Here is a 14,529-nt window from a genome sequence, read left to right as displayed (position 1 = left end):
CACCCTGTAAGAATTTTCTAAGTTTCAATGAGATCACCTCTCATTCTCCGAAATTCCGGAGAACACAGGCCCAGTTTCTGCAATCTCTCTTCATAAAACAATCCCACCATCCCAGGGATTAGTCTGGTGAACCTCCATTGCACACCCTCGATGGCTAGTATATCCTTCCTTTAGATAAGGAGACCAAAACTGTACACAATACTCCAGACAGGATTACAATGCACGTGTGAAAATGCAAAAAGTATGGTGAAAAATTTTGGTAAACTCCAAGCACAAATAGCAGTATGGGAATATGATGTAATGGCAATGGCAGAAATGTGGCTTAAAAATGGTGAGGACTGGGCACTGAATATACAAGGACATAAAGTGTTCAGAAAAGACAGAAAAGGAACAAAAAGGAGGTGGGGTGACAGTCCTTATTCGGGAAGGCATTGTACTGTTGAAAAGAGAGGAAACCCTTGAAGGGGCAAGGACTAAATCCATTTGCTTAGAGCTGAGAAGCAAAATGTGTAAGATCACAGTATTGGGGGTATTCTATAGGCCTCCAAATAGTGATAGAGAGAAATAGAGGAACAAATCTGCAGGGAATTCACAGAGATGTGCAAGAACTATAGAGTGGTGATATTGGAGGACTTTAATTATCCAAATATCGATTGGGATAATTCTGGAGTCAAAGTTAAGAAGGGGGAGGAATTTCTGAAATGTGTTCAGGAGAATTTCCTTGACCAGTCTGTTCTCAGCCCAACTAGAAAGGAGGTATTGCTGGATCTGGTGCTGGGAAATGAGGTGGACCAAGTATCAGTGGGGGAACACTTGGGTAGAGTGATCATCACATCATAAGGTTTAGACTAGTAACGTGGAAAAACAAGGAACTAAATAAGCTAGAACGGCTAGATTGGAAGAGAATTAATTTTAATGTGATGAGAAGGGATCTAACCTAAGGAACCAAAAACTGACAGGAAGCACTGTATCGGAACAATGGGATATCTTGAAGGAAGAGATGCTTCAGGTACAGGCTAGATACATTCCAACAAGGGCGACAGGTAGGGGAACCAAAAATGGGGCTCCTTGGATGACAAGGGAGATAGAGATTATGATGAAACAAAAAAAGAGGGTGTGTGGTGCATGTTAGGTGAATTCTTCAAGTGAGAATCAGGCCATTTACAATGGGTTGAGAGGAGAGGTGCAGCGGAAAATAAGACTGGCAAAGAGAATGTGAGAATAGGATGGCAGTCAACATAAAAGGGAACCCAAAATATTTTACCAGCATGTAAACAGTAAGTGAGTAGTAAGATGTGAAGTGGGGCCTATTAGGGACAAAGTGGGTAATATATGCTGAGAGGAGCTGGGCAATATTTATATACTTAATGAGTACTTTGTAACTCTGTTCACGAAGGCAGTGCAGTCTGACAAAATATCAGTGGAAGCAGAGAAGGTAGAGGTACTGGATAGGGTAAATATTGAGCGGAGGGGAGGTGGGGGGGGAGTACTAAAAAGGCTGGCTATGCATCAGGTAAATAAGTCCCCTGATCCAGATGGCTTGCATCCCAGGTTACTAAAGGAAATGGGGATGGAGATAGCAGAAGGGTTTGCATAATCTTCCAATCTTCACTGGATATGGAGGAGGTGCTAGAGGACTGGAGAGTGACATCCTTATTCAAGAAGGTCAGTCCTAGCAACTACAGGCCAGTTAGTTTAACATCAGTGGTGGGTAAGGTTTTCGATACAATAATTAGGGAGGAAATCAACTGAAACTTGGAGAGGTTTGAGTTAATTAAGGATAACCAGCACGGATTTGTAAAAGGCAGATCAGATTCAATCTCAATGATTTTTTTGATGAAGTAACAGAGAAGGTTGATGAGGGAATGTGGTGGATGTTGTTTGTATGGATTTTAATAAAGTGTTTGATAATGTACACATAAAAGGCTGGTTTAAAAACACTGAAGCTCAGGGAATAGGAGGGTCAGTGTCCAATTGGATAAAAATATTGGCTTAAGGACAGAAAACAGTGACTTGCAGTAAATGGTTGTTTTTCAGACTGGAGAATGGTAGACAGTGGTGTTTCCCAGGAGTCAGTTCTGGAACGACTGCTTTTTTTTGCTAAATAGAAATGATTTGCATCTTTTAATGCAGAGTAGAATTTTGAAATTTGCTGATGACACCAAATTTGGAGATGTGGCAATCTTTAAGGATGACATGAACCACCTGCAACAGGACATAGACAGGCCAGCAGAATGGGCTGACAGGTGGCAGATGGAATTTAATACTAACAAGTGTGAAGTGATGCATCTTGGCAGAAGGAATAAGGAGAGACAATATAGACTTAATAGCACAGTTTTAAAGAGCGCAGGAAGAGGGACCAGGGAGTGGACATATTGAGAGATTGGTTAGCAAAGCATATGGGATCTTGAGCTTCATAAATAGAGGCATTGAGTACAAAAGCAGGGAAGTTATGCTAAACCTTTATAAAGCACTGGTTAGGCCCCAACTGGAGAATTGTGTCCATTTCTGGTCACCACACTTTAGGAAGGATGTGAAAGTCCTGGAGAGGATGCAGAGGAGATTTACCAGAATGGTCCCAGGGATGGGGGATTTTAGTTCCAGGTTAGGTTGGAAAAGCTGGGGTTGTTCTGCTTAGAGGAAAGGAGATTGAGGAGAGATTTAATAGAGGTGTACAAGATTATACGAGTTAAGCTCGGCTCAAATCAAAGGCCAAGCCTGATGGCAGATGGTGAAATGCTCCCAGTATCTGGTTACACTCTCACCTCAGCAAAATCCTGGACTAACGGGATTCTCAGTAAAGATCCTCACCTTTCCAGTTATTGTTGATGATTCCTGTTTTCTCCCGTCTCCAACACCGAGGCTCTTGGTTCCAGCAGAACTGCTCTGGGGATCCGGTGACATTTCTCCAATCCCAGTTAGTGTGGCAATGATTCAACTTCTCTCTCTCTCTCCACCTTCCTGAGATATTCCACACGCCAAGAAACTATCAATAGAAAAATGATTCATATTAATCCCAGAACCTGTAACTGGAATACAATGGGACTATTTTTATAATTATGATTGTATTTCATATCAATTTATTTGCAATTAATGAGTTGTCTTGAATTTTTAACTTGTTATTAAATTGGTCTTTTCTGTCCTTTGTCCTGTTTATCAGGACTGAACTCACTCCAGTGTCAGCTGTCACACCAGCTCCTCCCACACCGACATCCCAGTGATGGGGCGTAACCAGGGGCAGGAACCTGTCAGAAGCCAATCACACAGCACCCAGCAATGATGTCACAAAGCAGCCAGAGCCCCTCCCACTCAAGGTGTCACAGGATCACATGACCAGGCTCTGCTCCTGGTGTGCAATCTCACTGGACATGAACATCAATCAGTCCCGTCTCCAACCCCACTCCCATCATAGAATGGTTGCAGCACAGGAGGAGGCCATTCCGTTTGTCATGTCCATGCCAGCTCTCTGCAAGAACAACTCAGCTGGTTCCATTCCAATGCCCTGTCCCCATAAATCTGCATTTTTTTCCTCTTCAGGTTCTTATCCAATTCCCTTTTGAAAGTCCTGACTGTACCTGCCACCACCACTCTCAGGCAGTGAATTCCACTTCCTAACCACTCGAAGTGCGATAAAGGTTTTTCCTCAACTCGCAGTTGGTTCTTTTGCCAGGGTCCTCTTGTTCTCTTCCACCAACAGGACCAGTTTCTCTCTATCTACTCTGCCGAGACCTCTCATGATCTTGAACACCTCCATCAAATCTCCTCTCAACCTTCTCTCCCACAAGGAGAACAGCCCCAGCTTCTCCAATCTATCCACGTAACTGAATTCCCTCACCCCTTAAACCATTTTTGTAAATCTTTTCTGCAACCTCTTCCTAATGTGCGGTGCCCAGAATTGGACATAATACTCCAGTTGAGGCCGAACCAGTATTTTATAAAGGTTCATCGTAACATCCTTGCCTTTGTACTCCATGCCTCTATTTAGAAAGCCCTGGTTCCCATATGTTTTTGAACCTCTTTCTCAATCTGTGCTTGTCATCATCAATCATTTATGCACATATACCCCCAGGTCGCTCTGTTCCTGCACCCTCTTCAGAATTGTATCATTTATTTTATATTGCCTCTTCTCGTTCTTCCTAAAAACATATACCACTTCACAAAATCACAGAATCACCAAATTGTTCGAGTGCAGAGGAGGCCATTCGGCCCATCGTGTCTGCACCGGCTCTCTGAATGAGTAATTAACCTAATACCATTCCCCTGCCTTCTCCCCGTAACCCTGTACATTCTTTATTTTCAGTTAACAGTCTAATTCCCTTCTGAATGCCTCGATTGAACCTGCCTCCACCATTCTCTCAGGCAGTGCATTCCAGATCCTAACCATTCGCTGTGTGAAAATGTTTTTCCTCATGTCACTTTTGCTTCTTTTACCAATTACTTTAAATTTGTGCCCTCTCGTTCTCCAATCTTTCATGAGTGGGAACAGTTTTTTCCTACCCACTCTGTCCAGACCCCTCATGATTTTGAATACTTCTATCAAATCACCTCTCAGCCTTCACTTCTCCATGGAAAACAGTCCCAACGTCTCCAATCTGTCTGCATACCTGAAGTTCCTCATCCCTGGAACCATTCTCCTGAATCTTTTCTGTACTTTCTCCAAAGCCTTAACATCTTTCCTAAAGTGCAGTGCCCAGAATTGGACACAATACTCCAGCTGAGGACAAACGAGTGTCTTACACAAGTTTACCATAACCTCCTTGCTCTTGTACTCTATGCCCCTAATTAATAAAGCCCAGGATACTGTATGCTTTATTTCCCACTCTTTCAACCTGTCCTGCCACCTTCAATGACTTATGCACATATATACCGAGGTCCCTCTGCTCTTTATGATCAGCCATGATCATACTGAATGCCGGTGCAGGCTCGAAGGGCCGAATGGCCTACTCCTATTTTTCTATGTTTCTGTATTGTCTCTCCATGTTCTTCCTACCAAAATGAATCACTTCACATTTCTCCGCATTGAACTTCATCTGCTACTTGTCTGCCCATTCCACCAACTTGTCTTTGTCCTTTTCAAGTTCCCTTTTATTCCATTAGCTATAATTTTACTGACAGGTCTGCTGTGTGGCACTGTATCAAATGCCTTCAGTCTTCTCTGTATGAAATGTCATCTGCCACATGCCTGCCCATTCCACCAGCCTGTCTATGTCCTCTTGAAGTCTATCACAGTCCTCAAAGTTCACAATGCTTCCAATTTTTGTGTCATTTGCAAATTTTAAAATTATGCCTTGCACACCCAAGTCTCGGTCATTAATATATATCATGAATTATAGAGTGATATGGCACTGGAGATGTCCATTCAGCCCATCGTGCCTGTGCTGGCTCTTTGAAAGAACTTTCCAATCAGTTATACACACCTGTTATTTCCACGTTGGCTGCAATTTTTTCAACTTTAATTATTCGTCCAATTCCCTTTTGACAGTTATTATTGAATCTGCTTCCACCACCTCTTCAGACAGAACATTCCAGATCATAATAATTCACTGTGTAAATTACCATTTCCTCATGTTCCTTCTTGTTATTTTGCTAATTACCTTCAATGTGTGTCCTCTGGTTCCTGACATTCCTGCCATCAGAAACAATTTCTCCTTATTTACTCTTTCAAAACCATTCATGATTGTGAACAACTCTATCAAATATTCCCTTAACCTTCTCTGCTATAATGAAAACCACCCCAGTTTCTCTAATCTTTCCACATAACTAGGATTATATTGGATACACAGCACAGAAACAGGCCATTCGGCCCAGCCAGTCCATGCCAGCGGTTATGCTCCACTCGAGCCTCCTCCTGTCTTTCCTCATGTAAATCTATCATTACCCTCTATTCCCTTCTCCCTCCTATGATTCCCATTAAATGCATCTACACTATTTGCTTCACCCTCTCCCTGTGGTAGCGAGTTCCACATTCTCACCACTCTCTGGGTAAAGAAGTTTCTTCTATTGGATTTCTTGGTGACGATCTTATATTGATGGCGTCGAGTGATGTACTTCGCCACAAGAGGAAACATTCTCTCTGGATCCACTATATCACAACCTTCCATCATTTTAAAGACCTCTATTAGGCCACGCCTCAACCTCCCTTTTTGCAAACGAAGAGACCCAGTCTGTTCATCCTTTCCTGACATGTTTACCCACACATAAGAAAATGGCAGATTTGTTGAATAATTACTTTATGTCAGTCTTCACAGTGGAGGAAGATGATAATGTACCTGACATTCCAGGGAAACTGATGTTGAATCAGGGACTAGGAGTCACTGAAGTAAATGAGTGTACCGAAGGCTCGAGTTCCTGATCATCTGGATCTCTGGCAGCAGGTCGTCCATCTTCAATGTGTGTGATGGGTGTGACAGGAGAGGGGCATTCTGATCAGTCAGGAACTCCCAGACTAACTGAGAGAGAGGCTGCAATCAGAAACATACAATGAGGGATATCCAACTAGAGTGCACTGAGCCCCACATAGCACAGGAAGATCCCAGGCTCCATCCCCAGCTCATGCTGAAGGAGCTTCTCTCACCCAGTCTGGTACAGAACCCCATACACAGAGCACAGGAAGATCCCAGGATCCATTCCCAGCCTGTGCTATGTGACATGCTCAAAGCTGGTGTGGTACCAAAGCCCAAACACAGAGCACAGGAAGATCCCAGGCGCTATCCCCGCCTTGTGCTGAGTGATCTGACTCCAGGGGGATTGAACAGTTGCTGCAGCTCCTTCACTGGCAGGACTGGGGAACTGCAGCGTGACATGTTTACATCGGATTCTCCCACTGGCAACCCTGAGCTGGCGATTAATAGTCGGACGACGCGGGGATTCCCAGCCCTAAACGCCTTCCTTCTTCTGCAGCCCCGTAGCTGGATCATAAACCTGGCCAAGGCTGGGAGACTGAAATCCCCGCCAAAACACAGCCACCCGCTGCCGCTCTGCCCAGTGTGTGATCAGTCCGCGATAATCCCCGCCCTCGAGACATGAGGAGGCCAATCAGAGCGGACGGTTAGAGACCGACACGGCCCCAACCAATGGCAAGGGACTACAATGTGACCGACATCTTCTGCAACGAATAAAGTTATTGTATTGTCTGAGTGACAGCTGCTTTACCCAATCGACGTGCAGTCTTTCCGCCTCCGCCGTGCAACATGTCTCGACACACCAGAAGCGGCGTGTCAAATTCCGACCAATCCTAGCGCGGCTTTTCTCAGCTCAGCACCGCCTCTCAATGTGTGTGACCAACAGCTCAGTGAACCAATCGGTAAGCAGAATTGCTGCACACTAACCAATCAAAGAAGAGCGTTGCTGCTCAATTCCTGTAGTGTTCCTCCCCGTTTAGTGTCATTGCATCCACTTGGCTGAACGTCATTACGTCATGGCGCTCTGAAGGGCAATTCCGACCAGTTAGCTGCTGATGCTGGAGGCGGGGCAAAGGTGCTTAAAGCGAGGCTGCACAGAGAATTACTGTTGTACAACCATATTTCACTGTTGTCAATTGCAGCACGAGCTGAACTGCGGGAAATCAGTGAATGAGAGGAGAGGCACCCGGGGGAAAGGGAGGTGAAGGAAGACAGTGAGGTAGAGAGACGGAGAGGGTTGGAGATGGAATTCCAGAGTTTAGGGCCGAGGCAGCGGAAGGTGCCACCAATGATGGAGCAATTAAAATCAGGGATGTTCAAGAGGGCAGAATTAGAACAGCAGAAATACCTCAGAGGGTTGAGGGGGTGGAGGAGATTACAGAGATAGGGAGGGAGCGAGGTCATGGAGTGATTTGAAAACAAGGATGAGAATTTTAAAATCAAGACGTTGCTTGACCGGGAGACAATGTAGTTCAGTGAACACAGGGGTGATTGCAGAATGGGAACTGGAGTGAATTCAGGTTAGTTTTAGATGAGTTTTAGTTTCTGCAGGGTGAAAATGGGAGGCTGGCCAGGAGTGCATTGGAATAGTCAAGTCTAGAGATAACAAAAGCATGGATGAGGATTTCAGCAGCTGATGAAGGTTTTAGTTGCAGATAAGTTGAGACAGAATCAACGATGTGTGACATTACATAGCTGCAAATAGACAGTCTCCGTGATAGAGCAGATAGGTGGTCGGAAGCTGATCTCAGGGTCAAATGGGATGCCAATGTTACAACAGTTTGGTTCAGCCTCAGACAGTGACCAATGAGAGGGATGGAGTCAATGATTAGGGAATGGAATTTGTGGCAGGGACCCAAGACAATGACTTTGGTCTTCCGAATATTTATTTGATGGAATTTTCAGCTCATCCGTTGCTGCATTTCAGACAAGCAATGTGACAAATCAGAGACAGTGGAGGGTTGAGAGGTGGTGGTGAGGTCGAGCTGGGTGTTATCAGCGCAGATGTGGAAACTGACAATATGTTTATGGACGATGTTTCCGCGGGGAAGCATGGAGATGGGAAATAGAAGGAAGTCAAGGAAAGCTCCTTGAGAGATTGTAGAGCTAACAGTGGGAGAGCAGGAAGAGAAGCCATTGCAGGTGATTCTCCAGCTATGACTGGAAAGATAAGAATGGAAGTAAGCAAGGTCAGTCGCACCCAGCTGGACAATGTGGGAAAGGAGTTGGAGGAGGCCGGTGTGGTCAACCATGTCAAAAGGTGCAGACAGGTTGAGAAGGATGAGGATGGGTAGACTGCCTTTGTCACAGTCACATAGGATGTCATTAATGACTTGATGAGAACCGTTTCAGTATATTGACAGGGGCAGAAACCTGATTGGAGGGATTCAAACACGGAGTTCTGGGAAAGGTGGGCACGGATTTGGGAGAAGGACTTTGGAGAGGAAAGGGAGGCTGGAGATTGGGCAGTAATTTTCCAGGACAGTGTGGTCAAGGGTGGAATATTTAAGGAGTGTGTGATGATGATAGATTAGAAGGTGAGGGAGACACTTCCTCCTATAAGATGCTCCATAAAACCTACCTCTTTGACCAAGCTTTCAGTCACCTGTCCTAATATCTACTTATGTGACTCGGTATCTAATTTTGCCTGATCATCGCTCCTGTGAAACACTTTGTAATGTTTTACTATATGAAGACACTCCATCATTGCCAGTTGTTGTTGGTTATAGATATGTGTGTCAATATGGGAGAGTTTCAATTCGGTATCCACAGCAGATAATTTATTGGTTGACATGTACACTTCAAATCAGCATTGATATAATTTAAAATATTAAGTATGAGCTTATCATAAGACTTATCTAAAACTCACCACAATAGAAATATAAATCCAAGCAGCATTGTGTAATATAAGGCAGCAGGTGTACAATATATCTGGGTAGACTTATCTCTCGGAATAACATCTATCTGCAATATTGTATTGATAAGCTAACATTATTAGTGGTAACTATAGAGATGTGAGTGTGTGAAATTTAATGCAACATATCTATACATTGAAATGGAGGACCTAATATTTCAGAAAACAAGTATAACTTTAAACAGTAGATAAATAATTTGAAACCATGTATATATTAAAAGGGTTTGTACCTATTTAAGTAGCTTCTTCCAACCAAAAGCAACCACATTTACACAGCATATTGTTACGGACGGTTGATAAGGAATGTGGGTGGTTCCCACTGTTCACCACCCAACTGACTGCAATCGTGTTTAGTTAAAAATGATGCTTTAGCTACTGAGTATCTTTTTGGTCAAAAAATAGACAAATGGCAGATTTTCTTGTTGGTTAAAAAAATAACTATTTTTACACAATTCCTGAAATGGTCACAACTTCACTCACACACATACTCAGTCACACACACATAAACAAGAATAGATAGATAGAGAGAAAAGGGTAGGAGTTAGTTCAAACTGAGGTAGGTATTCATGGTTAACAGTAAACATTAGAATTAGAATTAGAATATTACAGCGCAGTACAGGCCCTTCGGCCCTCGATGTTGCGCCGATCATCTGACCTACACTATTCCATTTTCATCCATATGTCTATCCAATGACCACTTAAATGCCCTTAAAGTTGGCGAGTCTACTACTGTTGCAGGCAGGGCGTTCCACGCCCCTACTACTCTCTGCGTAAAGAAACTACCTCTGACATCTGTCCTATATCTTTCACCCCTCAACTTAAAGCTATGTCCCCTCGTGTTTGCCATCCTCATCCGAGGAAAAAGACTCTCACTATCCATCCTATCTAACCCTCTGATTATCTTGTATGTCTCTATTAAGTCACCTCTCCTCCTCCTTCTCTCTAACGAAAACAACCCCAAGTCTCTCAGCCTTTCCTCGTAAGACCTTCCTTCCATACCAGGCAACATCCCAGTAAATCTCCTCTGCACCCTTTCCAAAGCTTCCACATCCTTCCTATAATGCGGTGACCAGAACTGCACGCAATACTCCAGGTGCGGCCTCACCAGAGTTTTGTACAGCTGCATCATGACCCCGTGGCTCTGAAACTCGATCCCCCTACTAATAAAGGCTAACACACCATATGCCTTCTTAACAGCCCTATTAACCTGGGTAGCAACTTTCAGGGATTTATGGACCTGGATACCAAGATCTCTCTGCTCATCTACACTACCAAGAATCTTCCCATTAGCCCAGTACTCTGCATTGCTGTTACTCCTTCCAAAGTGAATCACCTCACACTTCTCCGCATTAAACTCCATTTGCCATCTCTCAGCCCAGCTCTGCAGCCTATCTATGTCCCTCTGTACTCTACAACACCCTTCGACACTATCCACAACTCCACCGACCTTCGTGTCATCCGCAAATTTACTAACCCACCCTTCTACACCCTCATCCAGGTCGTTTATAAAAATGACAAACAGCAGTGGCCCCAAAACAGAACCTTGCGGTACACCACTAGTAACTAAACTCCAGGATGAACATTTGCCATCAACCACCACCCTCTGTCTTCTTTCAGCTAGCCAATTTCTGATCCAAAGCTCTAAATCACCTTCAACCCCATACTTCCGTATTTTCTGCAATAGCCTACCGTGGGGAACCTTATCAAACGCCTTACTGAAATCCATATACACCACATCCACGGCTTTACCCTCATCCACCTGTTTGGTCACCTTCTCGAAAAACTCAATAAGGTTTGTGAGGCACGACCTACCTTTCACAAAACCGTGCTGACTATCGCAAATGAACTTATTCTTTTCAAGATGATTATAAATCATGTCTCTTATAACCTTTTCCAACATTTTACCCACAACCGAAGTAAGGCTCAGTTCGGGCGCTTGAGAGTTACAAGCTAGCCAGGAAGGATCTAAAGGGAGGGCTAAGAAGAGCAAGGAGAGGACACGAGAAGTCATTGGCGGATAGGATCAAAGAAAACCCTAAGGCTTTCTATAGGTATATCAGGAATAAACGAATGATAAGAGTTAGAACAGGGCCAATCAAGGATAGTAGTGGAAAGTTGTGTGCGGAATCAGAGGAGATAGGGGAAGCGTTAAATGAATATTTTTCGTCAGTATTTACAGTAGAGAAAGAAAATGTTGTCGAGGAGAATACTGAGATACAGACTACTAGGCTCGATGGGATTGAGGTTCACAAGGAGGAGGTGTTAGCAATTTTGGAAAGAGTGAAAATAGATAAGTCCCCTGGGCCAGATGGGATTTATCCTAGGATTCTCTGGGAAGCCAGGGAGGAGATTGCAGAGCCGTTGTTGTTGATCTTTAAGTCGTCATTGTCGACAGGAGTAGTGCCGGAGGACTGGAGGATAGCAAATGTTGTCCCCTTGTTCAAGAAGGGGAGTAGAGACAGCCCTGGTAATTATAGACCTGTGAGCCTTACTTCGGTTGTGGGTAAAACATGTTGAAAATTCTCAGGAGACCAGTCTCTTTTAAAGGTGCAGGCCTGGGTATATGCAGTCTTGGCTTGTTGAGGTGTTGCAGATTTCTAGAGGGTAAGACTTCAGACTGGAGCTGGTGGTCATTTTCAGTTCCCTGCTGCAGCAAGTTGAAGGGTAGACTTGGCAGCAGGACATCTTCTTGCTTGGCTGGAACTGTTTCCACAGTCCCTGGCCTGACTGCTTTCTGAAGGTGTTTGCTTGATCTCTGTCTCTCTCTCCAGACATTTACCTTTCAAGATAAAAGTTTATCACATTAGAGTTTCTGTTAGGAAACACATGACCTGTCCCCTGTTGTAACCACAAAATGGGTCAGGATGTGACAACAATTGCTATCTATTGATGTTTAAATGGCTAGCATTCTGTGAAGATGTTGCTACTTTACACCTTATTCATCTTGGTTTGAGTTGTGAGTCTGATTGTCTCCAGCATCCTCTGTTAGTCTATTCACATCAATCATAGTCATTAATATGCCTTGGCTCCTTTCAATTTCACAGGGGTTTTCCACAGAGTTATTTCAGACAAGGCTAATGAGCTTCATCTTTGCAGTTGAGTTTGTGGATTTCCAGTACAGGAGCGGTCACGTGGTCACTACTCCATTTTGACTGTGTTTCAAGTGTTCAAGTTCCTGTGATGTATTTTAACAGCTGACTTTTAAACTTCATGATTCCTCCATTTCATTGTTTATTTCATCACGGCTCCTTCCGTGCAGGACAATATCCATCATTTAAACCAGCATGTGTCCATCAATCGATATCATTTTTCAAAATACTTGTTCCAGTGTTTCTTCCTCTTTTCATCCCCATGTTCAAGGTCACAGGACACTGACCAGTTAGATGGGAACAGGAGAGATCAGATGAGTTTAAAATGGGATTTAATCTTCAGTCCCTCCATATCCTGCTCTTTCACCCAACTCAGTTAGTAACTCTCTCTACTCTAAGGCAGGAGGCTGTGGGTTCAAGGCCCACTTCAGAGACTTGAGCCCCATAATCCAGGCTGACACTCCCTAATGCCAGTACGGAGGGAGTGCTGCACTGTCAGAGGTGCTGTCATTCAGATGAGACATTAAACCCGAGGGCCCCATTTACCCCCTCAGGTGAATGTAAAGGATGGCATCTAATGGAAGAAGGGCAGTGAAGTTCTCCCTGGTGCCCTTGGTTGATGTTTATTCTTCAAATAACACCCCAAACAGATTACCTGTTGTTTTATATCATTGCTACTTATGGAAGCTTGCTGTGCATACATTGGTTGCCATGTTTCCGACAACAGTGACTGCAGTTCAGAAGTACATCATTGGCTGTAAAGCTCTTTGGGATAGAGTCATAGAGTTATACAGCACAGAAACAGGCCCTTCGGCCCATCGTGTCCATGCCGGCCAGCAAGCACCTATCTACTCTAATCCCATTTTCCAGCACTTGGCCCGTAGCCTTGTATGCTATGGCGTTTCAAATGTTCATCTAAATACTTCTTAAATGTTGTGAGGGTTCCTGCCTCTACCACCCCTTCAGGCAGTGTGTTCCAGATGCCAACCACTTTCTGGGTGAAAAGATCTTTCCTCAAATCCCCTCTAAACCTCCTGCCCCTTACCTTAAATCTATGTCCACTGGTTATTGACCCCTCTGCTCAGGGAAAATGTTTCTTCCTATATACCCTATCTGCCCCTCATAATTTTGTATACCTCAATCAGGTCCCCCCTCAGCCTTCTCTGCTCTAAGGAAAACAACCCTAGCCTATCCAGTCTCTCTTCATAGCTGAAATGCTCCAGCCCAGGCAACATCCTGGTGAATCTCCTCTGCACCCTCTCCAGTGCAATCACATCCTTCCTATAGTGTGGTGACCACTGTACACAGTACTCCAGCTGTGGCCTAACTAGTGTTTTATACAGCTCCATCATAACCTCCCTGCTCTTATATTCTATACCTCAGCTAATGAAGGCAAGTATCCCGTAAGCCTTCCTAACCACCTTATCTACCTGTGCTGCTGCCTTCAGTGATCTATGGACAAGTAGACCAAGGTCCCTCTGACCCTCTGTACCACCTCGGGTCCTACCGTCCATTGTATATTCCCTTGCCATGTTAGTCCTCCCAAAATGCATCACCTCACACTTCTCAGGATTAAATTCCATTTTCCACTGCTCTGCCCATCTTCCCAGTCCATCTATTCTCAGGTAGTAAAGGGTGCTATAGAAATGCAAGTTCTTCCTTTCATTTATAGAAAGATTTAGAGCACAGAAAGAGGACATTTGGCCCATCATGTCAATGCCAGCCATAAAAGAGCTTTCCATTCTAATCCCACCTTCCAGCTCTTGGTCTGTAGTCCTGTAGGTTACAGCACCTCAACGATATTTCTAAGTATTTTCTCACTGTTCTGATGGTTTCTGCCTCCAGCAACCTTTCAGACAGTGACTTCCAGATCCCCACCATCCTCGGGGTGAAAAATTCACCACCTCTCATTCTTCTACCATTTACATTAAATCTATGCCCCCTGGTTATTAACATCCCTGCTAAGGGAAATAGGTCCTTCCTATCTACTCTGTCTAGGCCCCTCATAATTAATACACCTCAATTAAATCTCCCCTCAGCCTTCTCGGTTCTACAGAAAACAACCCTAGCCAATCCAATCTTTCCTCACAGTTAAAATTCTCCATTCCTGGCAACATGCTCATAA

The 14,529-nt window shown here is 44.1% G+C and overlaps 1 long non-coding RNA gene across 3 annotated transcripts in view; it reads right to left on the bottom strand.

The window, feature by feature from the left end:
* Window positions 1–7,007, bottom strand: part of LOC137345650 (uncharacterized) — a 46,880-nt gene extending 39,873 nt beyond the window's left edge. For all 3 annotated transcript variants that reach the window (XR_010968592.1, XR_010968594.1, XR_010968593.1), the window contains exons 1-2: window positions 6,270–7,007; window positions 2,812–2,986 (exon numbers count right to left, since the gene is read on the bottom strand). This is a non-coding gene — a long non-coding RNA (uncharacterized lncRNA). The remainder of the gene's footprint in view (window positions 1–2,811; window positions 2,987–6,269) is intronic.
* Window positions 7,008–14,529: the final 7,522 nt, after the last annotated feature.

Source organism: Heterodontus francisci, chromosome 29 (genome assembly GCF_036365525.1).
Source record: "Heterodontus francisci isolate sHetFra1 chromosome 29, sHetFra1.hap1, whole genome shotgun sequence".
In the NCBI taxonomy this organism is placed as follows: Eukaryota; Metazoa; Chordata; class Chondrichthyes; order Heterodontiformes; family Heterodontidae; genus Heterodontus; species Heterodontus francisci.
Note: the sequence above shows the minus strand (reverse complement) of the source record. Positions and strands in the feature narration are given on the sequence as shown.